The following is a 17412-nucleotide window of genomic DNA, read 5'->3' as shown; positions in this document are numbered from 1 at the left end:
TCACAAAGAGTAAGACATGATTTAGCAACTGAACAACATTACGTGGTAGCTATCTTTATGACCATCTTAATCATCATCACCATTATTTAATGCATCATTTAGTATTAGGTTTGGCTGTGAATGATTGAAAACCCAACAATGGCTTAAACAAGATAGAGGGTTTGCTTTGACCTAAACTCTAGAGGTCAGCTGTCCAAGCCTGGTGTGATGGCACCATCATCAGCAGGAACCAAGGCACCTTCTTGGACTTTGCTTACTTGACTCTTGGTCTAGAGCAGCTGTTGCCAGTGTCTCTGTATCCCAAAAGCATTCGATATTTCAAACATGCTAACGGTTCGTGACTGCAAGCGTCTGAGATTCTCAGGGTGGTTGGTTCACATATGAAAGCCTGAAAGTGCTGGAGAAGTAATGCCCCCAAGAGCAGCCCTCAACCAATGGCAGACAGGTGTTGGTGTATTAATACCCCAGCTCCCCCACCTTTCATGCAGAATGCCTCTGATGCATGTGCTTCCCAGTTTCCCTGAGTTTTCGAGTAGGATGACCCACCATAACTGGTTCCTGGACACACCATACACTAGCTTCCTTCCCTCCTGTTTCACTTTCCCATCCTCTATCAGTGTTTCCTGGGATCACTCGGCACATTAACTCACTCTCAAATTTCTGATAGAATCTACTCTTCTGGGAGAATCTCATCTAAGACATGGCTTAAAATGGTCACTTATGCTCCATTCATTTCATCCACATTTCAGCCAGCAGGAAGGAAGAAATAGTGAAAAGGGATGAGCCCCTCCCTTTAAACAAAATTTCCTGGGAATTCCATTGGATACTTTTGTTTATACCCCATTGACCAGAAGCTACAATGGCTTCTTTGGGTAATGAAGGAAGCTGGGAGATTTAGTTCTTATTCTGAGTGGTTTCAGTTCCTGTGAGATAGTGCATTCTATGACTAAGGAAAAAGGGGTAAAATGGTTCAAATAAGCCAGCCTGTCAATGTCCAGGGGATAGGAAAGGCAGAGTTGTGTTGTAGTGTCAGCTGAGGACCCATGAGCAGGTGTCTGGGTTCCTGATCAACCATAAATAGCATTTCACAAACACCTTGGTGCCTGCCTCCCCACCTGCTCCCCAACACGGTCTAAGCGGAACTTACTTGATCTCTCCTATCCTGGGAGAAAAGCCAGAACTTAGCTACATCAAACCATGCCAGGATATAATTTGTATATTAAAATCACTCAAGCTGGTTTTTCCTTCATCTTCATTTTATTTTTTAATTAATTAATTTATTTAACTGGAGGCTAATTACTTTACAATATTATGGTGGTTTTTGCCATACATTGACATGAATCAGCCATGGGTGTACATGTGTTCCCCCATCCTGAACCCCTCTCCCACCTCCCTCCCCATCCCATCCCTCAGGGTCATCCCAGTGCACCAGCCCTGAGCACCCTGTCTCATGCATGGAACCTGGACTGGCGATCTGTTTCACACGTGGTAATATACATGTTTCAATGCTATTCTCTCAAATCATCCCACCCTCACCTTCAAGTGACACACAAGACCCCAGACCTCAAAGGGCTCAGATGATTCATGAAGAGGCACGACAAGTGCACTAAAAGGATATGGGATTGTTGTCGTTGTTCAGTCACTAAGTCATGTGTGACTCTTTTGCTACCCCGTGGCCTGTAGCCCACCAGGCTCCTCTGTATATGGGATTTCCCAGGAAAGAATCCTGGAGTGAGTTGCCACTTCCTTCTCCAGTGAATCTTCCCGACCCAGGGTCAGATCCATGTCTCCTGCATTGGGAGGCAGAATCTTTATCACTGGGCCACCAGGGAAGCTCTAATGGAGCATGAGAGATGCATTAAAAAGATGTGGGGTGACATGTGTCTAATGACAAGCAAGTGGTCCAGGGATGAAAGCCAGAGAATATCAAGGAAGCCGGAAATGGGGCAGTTTAAGAAAACAGCCACCACACGCTTACCACATGCAACAAATCCACCGTCTGAAGACATTTAAAGCCCCAACCACTCCAGGAGGTAGTTTTCACTATTGACAACATTTTAAAGAAAAAGCGAAGGCTTTGATACACAGGATAGCCTGCCCTCAGTCTCACAGCTAGGAAGAAAGAGATTGAGAAAAACAGTTTTTAAATGCAGATAATAATAATAATACACATTTTAGCTCTTTTTTGTGTGCCAGGCACAGGGTTGAGTACCTTCCATGCTTTTGCAATCAAAGCCTCATGAGAGCATCTGAGGTAAGTACGATTATTATTTCCATTTTACAAATGAAGAAACTGAGTTAGAGAGAGAGTTAAAAGCTTGAAAAGAGTCACACGAGGATTTAAGATACAATCTTGTCCAACTGCCAATCAAATGTCTGAATCCCCTTTGTGGACATGTCTGCCCATGGGGCTAGCATGTCAAGTTCCCACTTCAAGTTCAAGGTCTAATTTCAAGGTTAGCCTGCAACCTGAAGACTAGAATCGAAAGTAGAACTCATATAGCAAGGGCCCATATAGCCTCGCTAAGCAGACTGAACTTCTTATAAGTTGCCACTGGGGTCAGTTCCTGGGATTAGCAGGCTAGTGTTCTATTGCTGCGTATCACCATCATGACACAGGAATGTATTATTATCCCCACTTCATAGGTAAGGAAACCAAAACTCAGAGAGGTTAAGTATCTTGCCAATGTCCCCCAGCACGTAGCAGGGATTCACATGCAGGGTTACCTGATGTGTCTAAGCATTGCAGATCCTGCCTAGGATAAGCAGAGACTTGAAGCACAGTCAGCTTTGCCCCTGGAAAGACTGGCAGTGGCTCCAAGTTGGTCTGCTGCATATTCATTGCTTCAGGCCTGATCTAGGAACATCGACCGTTGACATCAGTCTCTAACCTAAATCCTCTCTCAGCTTCCAGGGCTACTCAGAACCAAGTAATGCTGGAAGGCCTCTGTCTTAGCAGCAGGTGGACTTCAACCTTACAGAGGGAGGGATTAATTAGAAGACTCAACAGGATGCCCCTTGTATAGAATCCGAGCTTCCTACAAAAGCAACTTGTGCTGGAGTCCACGTGCTGCTCAGGACAAGCAGTGCCTCCTGGGGGGCAGGGGTGGGCAAAGGAGTTGACCCATAGGCAGTGTTGTCAGTAATAATGACAAGCGTGATCAAAGCAGGCATGGTGGAGGACCTTTCCTCAAGCTGGGCTTGGGTCAAGAGGCATCACATGTATGATTTTACTTAATCTTCAAGACAACACCAGGAGGTGGGTTTTCCTGCACTTATTTGCAGATGAAGGAACCAGAGCTCAGCTGACCAATGCATCACGCTGAGCAGGACTGTTGACTCCAAAGTCCATGCCCTTTTACCTGCTGGGCTCAGGAATGCAGCTCAAAGGTGTCAGTCTAGATCTTAGCCTTCTTTGGCTTACAATGCCTCAACAACCATTGACCGGGATAAGTTTGAAATGACCCAACAGAACTGGTTTATAGTGGACTTTTGGACTCAGAGGAAGAGGGAGAGGGTGAGATGATTTGGGAGAATGGCATTGAAACATATATAATATCATGTAAGAATTGAATTGCCAGTCTATGTCCGATGCAGGATACGGCACGCTTGGGGCTGGTACACGGGGATGACCCAGAGAGATGTTGTGGGGACGGGGGTGGGAGGGGGGTTCATGTTTGGGAACGCATGTACACCCGTGATGGATTCATGTCAATGTATGGCAAAACCAATACAGAATTGTAAAGTAAAATAAAAAATAAATAAATAAATAAATAAAATAAAGAGAAAACAACAACAACAACAAAAAATCAACATTTCAAGGGGGGAATGGGCAAGGTCGGCGTATGGGATGAAGAAATACAAGCTATTATGTGTAAAGTAGACAAGCAACAAGGATATTGGACAGAACAAGGAAATAAACCAATTATTTTGTAATAACTTTAAATGGAGTATAATCTATAAAAATATTGAATCACTATGCTGTACACCTGAAACCAATATAGTATTGTGAATCAATGGTACTTTAATATAATTTTTAAAAGTATTTACATAAGGAAAAATTTTTTTAAAGTAAACATTTCAGGCAAAGAGTAGTGGAAATCATACAGCATCAAACCAACAAATTTGATAGTCATCATTCATTTGTTTATGCATCTGGTCATCCATCCATTCATTCATTCATATATCCACATACTTGGCCATCCATCCAATTAATCAATTATTCATTTAAACATATGATCAATATTGCCCAGGGGTCCCCTATTCAGCTGCTACTCTGCAGGGCCCAGTGGGACTCTTGGGCACAAGGCCTTTGTCTTCCCTATTTCTTTGATTAAAGGAAATAGCTACAGGCAGGCAAAGGGAAGCAGGAACCTGCAGACAGACAGAGAACCACCCATTCTGGGTGATAAGAGACCAGATAGCACAGGGGACGAAGAGTGGGGAAGGCGGGCATCTCCTGTGTCCAAATGTATGACTACACTTTTGCTCATTGCGCTCTCATTACCATGACACCAGACTGTTAGATAAGAAGTGTTCATCGTGCACTGATGCTACGACACTTCTGGTCTAAGCGAAGTAAGGTTAAAAAAATGCCTCCTCCCCTGGGGAAAGTGGAGTTGGGATGAAAATCGGGGAAGATGATCCCCAAACTCTTCCTTCCCCAGTGAATATTCCACCCCTTCTCTACGACCTTCATAACCAGCTTGCCAAAGAAATCTAGGGCAGCAGGTCTTAACTTGCCTGCCTGCTCTCCCTCTGACAGTGTATCCTTGCTTAAGTAAACTCTCACTTGACTTTCTTAACCTCTTCGCTTTGTCTCCAAATTCTTTCATGACAGAGGAAGACACTCAAATTCACTGGCAACAGTAAAACAAAGGTACTTTGTAAGGCTGTAAAAAGTTCTTCATTAGAATTGTCCTCCAAAGGGATATGCACTAGAAGGCATTGGTTTCTCTGGGGTTACTCAAGGAGACTCTGATGACCATCCCCATGTGAAAGATTCCCTCCTTGACCAAACTTGGGTCAAGCTGCCCACAGCTCCATGTTGATAAGACCTAACCTTGGGCTCTATCCTTGGCTCCTTGGCTCCAGTCTTAGCAAGAATGCTGCAGAAAAAGTTTAGCAAAAATCTCCCACCTTTGATATCTGATTGGATGTCCCCTGGACATCTTATTACCCCAGCTTGTCTTCAGCAAGAATCCTGTTGAGTCAGTTTTGCCAGAATGGCACTTACCCCTGATGTTTCCTCTAGTGAGTTTTCCATTCACTAACCTCCACCTTGATTCTTGGCTCTAAATCCTTACTTGTCTTTTGTTGTGTTGGGAATGGAGCCCAGTTCATACTGAAGTTTCTTCCCCTAATTCAATGGTGCCTAAATAAAACTTGCTTTCACCTCTTTAAGTTCTATCTGGCTCTGCTTGGCTGTAACACATGGATGCCACGGAAGAAGGGTCCACATGAAAGATTCATTTGTTCTCTGAAAAACAACTCACTAGGTGATACCTGTTCTGAAAAGCAATGTATCTCAGTGGTTGTGAGTCAGGGGGCATAACAAACACCATCTGGACATGGAAAGTCTTTGGGCTGATTGTCAACTCAATACTCTCATTGTCAGACTCTGGCTTTTAATAACTGGCAAAGTCATAAATCTTTCTTTGTTCCAGTTTCTTCATCTGTAAAACAGACCTAATACCAACATCACTACAGACAGACCTGAAGATCAAGTCAGCTGATGAGTACCTAGCTCAGTGGCTGACACCCTGCGATGCTTAACAGATACTAGCAATGATAACCATCACTGCTAATGGTACCTACCACTACTAGTCATTGATATCCAGTATGAGAGAAAGGACTAGGTGATGGACGTATATACCATTTGAATCAGAGGACATTTATGGAGTGCTGGGAATTTTACACAATCCCTAAACTCAAGAATCAATACAAGTAATTAGAACAAGAGGGTAGAGTGCTCAATGCAGTGATAAGGCAGCAGCAGGAGAAATTATTTCCAGGTTGGGAGATAACAGGTCTTCAAAGAATGAGGTGATGTTTGGGATCAGGGCAGGACTAGAGTTTATCCATGAAGAGGGGTCTGGAGGGCATTTTTTGTTGTTGTTGGTTTTTATTTATTTATTTTTAATTTATTTATTTTTTATTTTACTTTACAATTCTGTATTGGTTTTGCCATACATTGACATGAATCCACCACGGGTGTACATGCGTTCCCAAACATGAACCCCCCTCCCACCCCCCTCCCCACAACATCTCTCTGGGTCATCCCCGCGTACCAGCCCCAAGCGTGCCATATCCTGCATCGGACATAGACTGGCAATTCGATTCTTACATGATATTATACATGTTTCAATACCATTCTCCCAAGTCATCTCACCCTCTCCCCCTCCCACTGAGTCCAAAAGTCCATTATACACATCTGTGTCTTTTTTGCTGTCCTGCATACAGGGTCATCATTGCCATCTTCCTAAATTCCATATATATGTGCTAGTATACTGTATTGGTGTTTTTCTTTCTGGCTTACTTCACTCTGTATAATCGGCTCCAGTTTCATCCATCTCATCAGAACTGATTCAAATGTATTCTTTTTAATGGCTGAGTAATACTCCATTGTGTATATGTACCACAGCTTTCTTATCTATTCATCTGCTGATGGACATCTAGGTTGTTTCCATGTCCTGGCTATTATAAACAGTGCTGCGATGAACATTGGGGTACATGTGTCTCTTTCAATTCTGGTTTCCTCAGTGTGTATGCCCAGCAGTGGTGGGATTGCTGGGTCATAAGGCAGTTCTATTTGCAATTTTTTAAGGAATCTCCACACTGTTCTCCATAGTGGCTGTACTAGTTTGCATTCCCACCAACAGTGTAGGAGGGTTCCCTTCTCTCCACACCCTCTCCAGCATTTATTGCTTGCAGATTTTTGGATCGCAGACATTCTGACTGGTGTGAAGTGGTACCTCATTGTGGTTTTGATTTGCATTTCTCTAATAATGAGTGATGTTGAGCATCTTTTCATGTGTTTGTTAGCCATCCGTATGTCTTCTTTGGAGAAATGTCTATTTAGTTCTTTGGCCCATTTTTTGATTGGGTCGTTTATTTTTCTGGAATTGAGCTGCAGGAGTTGCTTGTATATTTTTGAGATTAGTTGTTTGTCAGTTGCTTCATTTGCTATTATTTTCTCCCATTCGGAAGGCTGTCTTTTCACTTTGCTTATATTTTCCTTTGTTGTGCAGAAGCTTTTAATTTTAATTAGGTCCCATTTGTTTATTTTGGCTTTTATTTCCAGAATTCTGGGAGGTGGATCATAGAGGATCCTGCTGTGGTTTATGTCGGAGAGTGTTTTGCCTATGTTCTCCTCTAGGAGTTTTATAGTTTCTGGTCTTATATTTAGATCTTTAATCCATTTGGAGGGCATTTTTTAAAACTTGAGGTCTTTTTTTTGTGTGTGTGGCTGCTCTGGTTTATAGTTGCAGCACGTGGGATCTAGTTCCTTGATCAGGGATCAAAACCAGACCATGCATTGTTCTCAGACCATGTTCCCAGACCATGCATTGGGAACATGGGGTCTTGACTTCTGGATCACCAGGGAAGTCCCTGAAAGGAACTTCAAGAGCAGAGCACAGCACACACCCAGACACCCACAGATATACCATGTTTCAAAGCTAACATTGGCCATCATCCTTTACCCCCACAAGCCTCAAATCCAAAATGCTCTGAAAACCAAAATACATTTATAATGAATTTTTGTGACAAAACCTGAGCTGATGTGATACAAAAATGTTTACCCTTTTTGTCTTTCCATTTGGTATGAATGATCACATTTCATGGCAGAATATTCAAGACTCTGGTTATCAGTTGTTGCCCCAGAACCCACTGGGGATGTTATAAATTTATCACAGGGAGTGTGTATCACGTGACCTTTCTAAAATTGAAATAATTCTAAATTTCAAAATAAGTCTGGTTTTCAATAAAATGATATTAACTAAATTAATCCTCCTGATGTAGGTAGCTACTGTTATCTTATTATGATGATTTTTTTGCATGAATGAAAAAATTGATATATAAGGAGATTACTAACTTGCCCGGACTCAAACAGCTAGGAAGTTTCAAAGCCAGGATTCAAAGCTGTGCTTTAAACCTTAATTCTTAAATACCACCCTCAACCATCTCTATACACCATGATCAAGTAAGAGCAAGTGTGGTTAATTGTATTATTTTCTCATTATTCTTCTTTCCTTCCTTCTTTCTCCTCTCTTTCTATGCATTCCCCAGAAAGACTATATGTCCTATTGCATTGAGGTTGGCTTTAGCAATGAAATATTATATTAGTAGAGATTACAGGAGCAGAGGCTTTAAATGTGCTTCTGTGGTTTGACTTGGCCTCTCATACTCTCATGATTTATTATGGAAAAAGCCTGATCCAAGTAGCTAATGCATCTCAGAATAAGGAACAAGTAGCTAGTTCAGAGCATGAAATAGAACTGTCTTAGTCAACTCACAGACTCATGAAGGAGGAAAAAAAAATGCTTGTTGCTGTGAGCCCCTGAGATGTGAGGATCGTTTGTTACCCATCATTATCATAGCAGTAGCTGACTCATTTTAATTGCTGAGCATGACATGGATAAGGCAGCATTTCCTGAGATGGGAATTTAAAGTTGATATTAGCCATCCTTGGAAGAAAAGTTATGACCAATCTAGATAGCATATTGGAAAGCAGAGACATTACTTTGCCAACAAAGGTCTGTCTGGTCAAGGCTATGGTTTTTCCAGTGGTCACGTATGGATCTGAGAGTTGGACTGTGAAGAAAGCTGAGCACTGAAGAATTGATGCTTTTGAAGTGTGGTGTTGGAGAAGACTCTTGAGAGTCCCTTGGACTGCAAGGAGATCCAACCAGTACATTCTAAAGGAGATCAGTCCTGGGTGTTCTTTGGAAGGAATGATGCTAAAGCTGAAACTCCAGTACTTTGGCCACCTCATGCGAAGAGTTGACTCATTGGAAAAGACTCTGATGCTGGGAGGGATTGGGGGCAGGAGGAGAAGGGGACGACCAAGGATGAGATGGCTGGATGGCATCACCGACTTGATGGACATGAGTCTGAGTGAACTCCGGGAGCTGGTGATGGACAGGGAGGCCTGATGTGCTGCGATTCATGGGGTCACAAAGAGTCAGACACGACTGAGCAACTGAACTGAACTGAACTGATCATGGGAAAAATCCTAAAAATAATGCTAAATATTTTGAGTCCCATCCTGAAAGCAAGGAAGAGTCTTCAAATGATTCTATGCAGAAGCGTACGACGATATGATTTCTGTTATCTAGATCGCAACAGTCATTTCCTGAAAATACACAATGAGTCACTACCGTATCCCCCCATCACGACACATTTGTTGTTGTTGTTTAATTTCTAAGTTGTGCCTGACTGTTTTGTGACCCCAGGAACTCTAGCCCACCAGTCTCCTCTGTCCGTGGGATTTCCCAGGCAAGAAGACTGCAGTGGATTGCCATTTCTTCCTGCAGGGGATCTTCTCGACCCAGGGATCAAACTCAAGTCTCCTGCACTGGCAGGCGGATTGTTTATAACTGAGCCACCAGCGAAGCCATCACCACACATTCACCTACTTAATACCTGTCAACAGCTTTCCATTGATCTTAGGATAAAATCCCCAATCCTTAACATAATCCTAAGTCCTTGGGTTTGCTCAACTTCCAAATGCATCTTGCGCAAGCTTCCTCTCCGCCTGGCTCCACCTCCACTGTCCTTTCATCAGTTCTTTGAGCGTCATCATTCCTTTTCACCCCAGGACCTTTATACCTGCTTTTCTTGCTACTAGAAAAGCTCTTTGACTACATTTTGCCTATTTAACTCTCAGATTAATGGCCACTTCCTTCCAGAAGCCTTTCCTGAGCTCTTTGGTAAGTCAAACTTCCCTGTTACAGGTGCTCTTAAGCCCCATGCATTTCTCTTGTATTTCACTTATACAGTTGTAGTTTCACATTTGCTCATAAAATTTGATAAGTGTCCATCTCAGCCACTAAATTGTCACCTTCTTGAAAGCAGCTGCTGCAGCATCTTTTTCTCCCAGTTATCTTTGCATCCCCAGGATTAGCACAGCCGTGATACACGGCTGATGCTCAGTAAAATTTGCTAAGTGAAAGAATGTTGTCGGATGATAGCTCAGATACCAGTGAGGACAATGGCTTATTGTGGTTGCCTGAAGCACAAGAACAGAACTAATCCTTCTTCCTTCCTCAGCCCTTTCAACTCCCTCTTGCATTCTCTGAGACCTGGCCAAGACAGATCCCTCACAGAGCAAGAGTGCAGTGGGAATGCATTATTAATCTGTTAGGATCAACTGGGAAATAGGACCTCTATGCAGTGCACGATCTGTCTACATGGCAGGTGTTCATCGTGTCTTCCCCAGCATGGCCTCGTAATCTCACAATCCCAAAGACTCTGGTAATTGGATGAGGATGAAACATCTGGATGCTCCAAATGCCCTTGACAGGCTGTCTATTCCATCTCCTTCAAAATCAATGCCCAAGAAATGAGAGTTTCTGGAGCAGCAGAAATAGTGGCTGGCATCAGAACATGCTGTTTAAATCCCTTCGTGGCATTAAGCAAAGACGACCTGGATTTCCTTTTGGAGTGATGGGAAAATGGAATCTGGCAAAAAAAGAGGCCGTGGGTAAGACAGATGATGACTTCATTTCAAATGTGTCTGTGCTTGGAGAAAGGACATACCTATTATTCACATAATATCTGTGAAATGGGACTTCCCTTGTGGCTCAAACAGTAAAGAATCCGCCTGCAATGCAGGAGATCCAAGTTCAATCCCTGGGTTGGGAAGATTCCCTGGAGAAGGGAATGACTACCCACTCCAGCATTCTTGCCTGGAGAATTCCATGGACAGAGGAGCCTGGCAGGGTCCCAAGAGTCCATGGGGTCACAAGTAAATAAATGAACTGAGTAAATAATTAATAATAATTAATAAATCATATAATTAATAAAATAATTAATCAGTACCCTAGGATTATTCTGATCATAAGATGGAAGACTGTATCTGAATAGAGGTCAAAGGAGGGGCAGTTAAGGGTGGGCATGAAGGCCACATGGAGAAGCTGGGACTGGAAAATGGGCAGAAAGCAAAGAGAGTGCTAGGAGCTATGATATAAATTCACTATGATTCAAAACTCAAGTGCAATGGCACCAAAGAGAGAATCAATTTGAGAGAGCATAAAAATCAAACTGGTGATCTCAGGATCGACAGGAGAAGAAATTGTCTTGACTGCTTTGGAAGGTACCTGGGCATTATATTTTAAGAATTGAGACATACATACATTTGCCATACAAATCTTCTCAGTATATTCCTAGAGAAACACTCACCCAAGTGCAAAGGAAGGCAAGATGATGGGAAGTTCGCTGCAACACGTTCATCAAAGCAAAAACTGGGAGCAACCCAGCTACCCAAGTATTAGGGGACTGAGCTGACAAACTCATCTATGTGGTCATCTATGGGATATTAGGTAACAATGAGAAACACGTTAATACAGGTAAACATTTCTACAGCAGCACTATTTACAACAGCCAGGACAGGGGAGTGACCTAAATGTCCTTCGACAGATAAATGGATAAAGATGTGGTACATATATACAATGGAATATTAATCAGCCATAAAAAAGGACAAAATTGGGTCACTTGCACAGATGTGGATGGACCTGGAGTCTGTCATGCAGAGCGAAGTAAGTCAGAAAGAGAAAAGCTATTGTATATTAACACATATAGACAGAATCTAGGAAAATGGTATAGATGAACTATTTGCAGGGCAGGAATAGAGATGCGGAAGTAGAGAATGGATGTATGGACAGCGGGGGAAGGGGACGGTGGGACTAACTGGGAGATTAGGATTGGACATATACACATTACTAAGTAATAGATAGCTACTGGGAATCTGTTATAGAGCACAGGAAGTCAGCTTGATGCTCTAAGAGGACCTAGAGGGGTGGGACGTGGGTGGGTGAGAGGGAAGTCCAAGAAGGAGGGATATATGGATACATATTGCTGATTCACTTCACTATACAGCAACATTGTAACATTATTATTTTCAGATTAAAACAGAAATCCAAAAGATACTGTAAACAAGTTGCCAAATGACATAACTAGCTTGTTATAATTATCCTAAATATACATATCTAAAATAACAATACTCTATATTGTGCATTTTTTTGCTGACATATGTATGTGTGCAGTGGAGTAGCAGGTGGCTCGATAAATGACACCCCAGATGGATAACAGCAGTCATCTTTGGAAATGAGGCAGGGACTGGAATTGGGTGTAGGGGGTCGTCAAGATTTCAGCACTGTTTATAATATTCTGTTCATTTCACAAGGAATAACAGAGGCAGACTAAACCAGTGAAATTAAACTTTTTTTTTAACCAACTTGTTCAAAAGTATGAATGTGTAATAAAGAAACCAAGGAACTGAGCTGAGTGAAATTGCACTTGAAATTGCTGCCGAGAGAAAGGGGAAAGTTTCTCAGAGTGAGACCAAGGTTTCTTGATGCCTCGATGCAGTTCTGAGGCCTTTTATTGATGGCTGGGGTCTCTCTGTGGATATTCTCAGCCCCATGCTACCTCTGGGTATTAAGGAACTTCTGACAAATGTGGAAAAGGAGACTGTTTTGTTACGGATCAGCAACTTGGAGTTGGAGGGGGCGGGGTTTGTGGAGAACAGAAGCCAAGGAGGAGGGAAATCACCAAGCTCTGAGATCAAGAAAGGTTCCCTAGGCACCTCTGCTGACACCGGGCTTATTGAAAGTTTTTATGCATCATCTGAAAGGGATTTAGAGTTAAATATCTAAAAGTACAAAGTATGTTGGAGCTCTGATGAAGGAAAATACCACACAGATAAGGATAAACAAACTACAGAGCAGAAATGACCACAGGTCTGACCCAGTCTAATAATTCTCAACATCTCTCAGAGTTGTTGTTGAGGATTAAATAAGATTGCTCATGAATGCCCCAGGAAAATTGTAAAATGGTACACAAATGTTGCTTATGACTGTGATTATGTCGTAGCTGGTTTTACATCAGAACTTGATAACAGAGCTAAAAACAGAATCCTTAATGGAGTCTGGAATTCTACTCAGCCATCTACCCTGACTGGGAGTACTTTATAAGAATGATTTGGCTTTTACAAGTAATCACCCTCAGTTTTTTGTTTGTTTTGGTTTTTTTAAAAAATAAAAATGCCGCATCCAAATTTAAAAGCTGGGGTGGGGGAGAGAATAAGGAAGAAAAAAGCCATCCATCACCTCAAAAGGCCCTAATGTCACCCAATATTTGTTGTATGAGTGATGGAATGAATGAAACAACGAACCCACTTTTATCATTTTGTACAGTCCTATCAGTTTGCTGCATGAACTCAGGCACCCTACATTGGCAACGTGGAGTCTCAATCACTGGAGCACCAGAAAAGTCCCTGGCTCTACATTTTTATAATTTGCACGGTCCACTGGCATCAGAGACAGTTCCTCATGGTCCTTCAGAGCCTTCAGAACTGTGCAGTATTTCCTGGATTTGATGCACTATAATGTATTTAATTCATCCTTCATATTGGAACAGTTGACAAACCCTCATATCCCTTTCCAGGGATTATCTTTGTACAAAGTCTTCTTCTACTCTTTAGCTAATTTCCCAGTGCTAGGGAATTATATTTAATATCTTCTAATAACCTATAATGAAAAGTTTTATACACACACACACACATATATGACTCTCTTTGCTGTATACCTGAAGCTAACACAATTTTGTAAATCAATTATCAGTTCAGTCGCTCAGTCATGTCCAACTCTTTGCGACCCCATGGACTGTGGCACTCCAGGCTTCCCTGTCCATCACCAACTCCCACAGCTTGCTCAAACTCATGTCCATCGAGTCAGTGATGCCATCCAACCATCTCATCCTCTGTCGTCCCCTTCTCCTCTTGCCTTCAATCTTTCCCAGCATCACGGTATTTTCCAGTGAGTCAGTTCTTCACATCAGGTGGCCAAAGCATTGGAATTTCAGCTTCAGCATCAGTCCTTTCAATGAATATTCAGGACTGATGATACTTCAATCAAAAAAAAGAATACCCCATGCTTAGAATACGGTTGATGGCTGGTGGTTGGCAGGGGCTCCATTTCACAGACCTTATCATTAGTGTTATAGTCCTGGTTATTGTTACCATTTTGTGTTAATGAAGTGGATTGTCTTTTGAACTGCTTGGTTTATTGATTTAATGTTTAAGCTAAAGAAAGAAAACACTCTCCAGGAACTATAGAGTTTATGGTAAAAAGGAGACAGGGCAAAGAACACATGTTACCATAAATTTCAATATGAAATATTCTCCACAGAAATAATTCTATGGACAGACACATGATTCAAAGGATGAATCAGCCTGGAATGATGAAAAGCTCTTTCAGTACTATTTGAGCAAAGATATGGAATAGCAGATGGCCCTTTTCCCTCAGGCCATCACGGAGCAGCAAATACAATAAGACGTGTGACTGTAATCCTGTGATACTAATTGCCCCCAAAATATACAGAATGTGTTCGTTTGTTCTCGACTTCCTTCTTCCTAGAATTCTGCTATTGGCCAGGTTTTTCAAGATCCACTCTATATTGCTCACTTTGTGATGAATAATCTATCACCTCCTGTTTCTTCTCCTCCGATTCCCAGGTGTGGGGCCTCAGGTCCTATACTACTACTGAGTTTTGGAGTTCATCCACTGAAACAGTCTCCACTACATAAGATTTGCTGCCAAATAATTATGGGACCAAGTTACACATGGGGATTCCCAGGCACTAGTGGTAAAGAACCCACTGCCAATGCAGGAGACATAAGAGACGTGGGTTTGATCCCTAGTTCGAGAAGATACCTTGGAGGAGAGCAGGACAAACCACTCCAGTATTCTTGCCTGGAGAATCCCATGGACAGAGGAGCCTGGAGGGATATAGTCCACAGGATTGCAGAGTTGGACACTGAAGCAATTTAGCATGCACAACGTTACACAGGGAGATTCTATTTATACCTGAATTCTTTTGAATAAGCTAATGGTGTCCATTGGACCAGCCTGCTATTTGTTTACTGATTCATTCAGTAAACAATGATTCAACACCTATCCAGTACCATGCATTGTTACAGCTCTGAAGCTACATGAAAGAACAAAGATCCTGCCCTCAGGGAATTCCATTCTAGGGCTGGAAGATGCACCATTAAAAAGGGAATCAATAAGCAATGCAAGTACACACAAGGAGGCTATGAAAGACACAAGACAGGGTATTGGGCTGAAAGTAACAGGGGGTGGAGGGAGACTGCTTTCCTGTGGATGGTCAGAAGAGTGAGAGAAAGGCTCCACAACAGAAATGAAGCAGATGTGTTCAAAGAACAGAATGGATGCCACAGGCTGGCTTTTCTGGTTGAAGTTTAAAAGGCAAGGGGGAGAATAGCAAGAGATGAGGATGGTGAGGAGGTCAGAAAGCAAATAACTTGGGTAGTAAAGGACTTGATAAAGAGTATAATATTCATTAAAATGAAAAGCTTTGGCTTTGTTCACCACTTTGATCCATCTGGTCAACCTACCTTATGCTCCATTATCCCAAGAGAGCTGGAGTTTTCTCCTAAACCCCTCTTCCTAAATATTTTTAGAGCTCTTATAAGTCTTCTTCCCTAGAGGATTGCCTCTGCTCTCCATGCTTCTAATCAAGACTTGCAGACTTGCCTAAAAAGGAGTTCTCTCCCAGCTCAAGGCACAGTGAGATCTGATTCCAACCTTCTGGTTCTCTCTGTAAATCTCTGCTCATAGCAGGGCTTCTGAACCACGTCTAATTCTGCTTTGCCTTTTGGACTTGACACCTTGGGCATTTTGAAAGCAAGTAAGCACACCCTAAAACCCATATCCTCTCCCTACCAAATGGGGTTCTACTTGGTCCTGTGTCCTTCTTCCTCCCCAGTGGCCTTAGAGTCAATCTTGGCATGCCTTGTCCCAACCATGCTCTTGTTAAAGCTTAATTGCACATCACAGTGCTCCCAAAACAGTACTGTTAAGCTTAATCATCAGACTAATTCATTCGACTTAGCTCCAAATAACTGTTGGCTATTTCAAAAAATCAAATATGGAGATTTGTCATAATTGAGGACATTTAAAAATTTATGTTCAGACTCTGATAGCAATTTTCAAAGAGCGGTTCCCAGAATAGCTGGGAAATTGCCATGTAATTGGAATAAAGCTATGACCCCCTCAGGGGTCCTCTTGGAAGAAAGACCACATCCAAGTGGATGCAGAAGAATCAATGAATTTGTTAATAATTGGCCTCATTACCTACCTACCACCCATATACCTGTGGTTGTAACTCTTGTAGTACTTTGGGGTCTAGATTATTATCTGGTAAATTAGGTACAAAACTGGGAGAGCCAGGGCAGCAAAGCTATGTGAAATAGTCCTATTAAATATTCCCATTTTGGGTAACTTCTCCTTTCATGGCTTTCAGACATGAGTTTGGGTGAGCTCCAGGAGTTGGTGATGAACAGGGAGGCCTGGCGTGCTGCAATTCATGGGGTCGCAAAGAGTCAGACACGACTGAGTGACTGAACTGAACTGAACTGAGACCCATCATCATGTGGCTGCTCCATTTTCACCTGTAGCATTCAATATACCTTACAAAAAAAAATGTTACGAGGACAGAATTCTCTCCTCCAGTGCAGTCTGAGCAGTGCAAAGAGGTATATATGCTGACCTTTCCTCCAGAGAAGGAAACCCAATCCCCACAGGACCAAGGGCCAGCTCCTACATGTGACTACTTTGATCAATACAGTGTCTACCTTAAAAACAATATTGTCAACATTAAAAAATTAGAACTGGGTCTTCCTTGGAGGTCCAGTGGTTAAGACTCCACATTTCCACTGCAGGGGACATGGGTTCCATCCCTGGTCGAGGAACTAAGATCCTGCATGCCGTGTGGCATGGCCAGAAAAGTAAATTAGAAGGAAAGCCACAAAGTCAAGAACTTCAAAGCTTTCTAAACAATACTGCAAGTCCTATCCACACTGAGTCCACAAAGTTGCTTGGAAGGTGACCAACAGCTAATGTACAACAGCTAAAGCATCTGCTCCTTTTTGGTCAGGATAGGAGCTCCCACTATACCACTGCCCAACTTGGCCCAGTGAGGTGTATGCGTTTCTGATCTCTGCATGTAGGTTTCACAAGCTGAAAAATTCACAGCTGCAAACATATCTAATCTGGAGACAGAAGGGTCCACTTGATGTGTCCCTGAAATCACCACTGATCATTCATTAGGTGTCAGATGTCACACTAGACTCCGAGGATACAGTTCTGAGCAAGAAGACACAGTAGT

The 17412-nt window shown here is 42.4% G+C and overlaps 1 protein-coding gene across 1 annotated transcript in view; it reads right to left on the bottom strand.

The window, feature by feature from the left end:
* HS3ST4 (heparan sulfate-glucosamine 3-sulfotransferase 4) overlaps positions 1-17412 on the bottom strand; it is a 478184-nt gene that overhangs the window by 173221 nt on the left and 287551 nt on the right. The window lies entirely within an intron of this gene.

The sequence above is a fragment of the Oryx dammah genome, unplaced genomic scaffold (assembly GCF_014754425.2).
Source record: "Oryx dammah isolate SB20612 unplaced genomic scaffold, SCBI_Odam_1.1 HiC_scaffold_2, whole genome shotgun sequence".
Taxonomy (NCBI): Eukaryota; Metazoa; Chordata; class Mammalia; order Artiodactyla; family Bovidae; genus Oryx; species Oryx dammah.
This window is presented reverse-complemented; position numbering and strand designations above follow the sequence as displayed.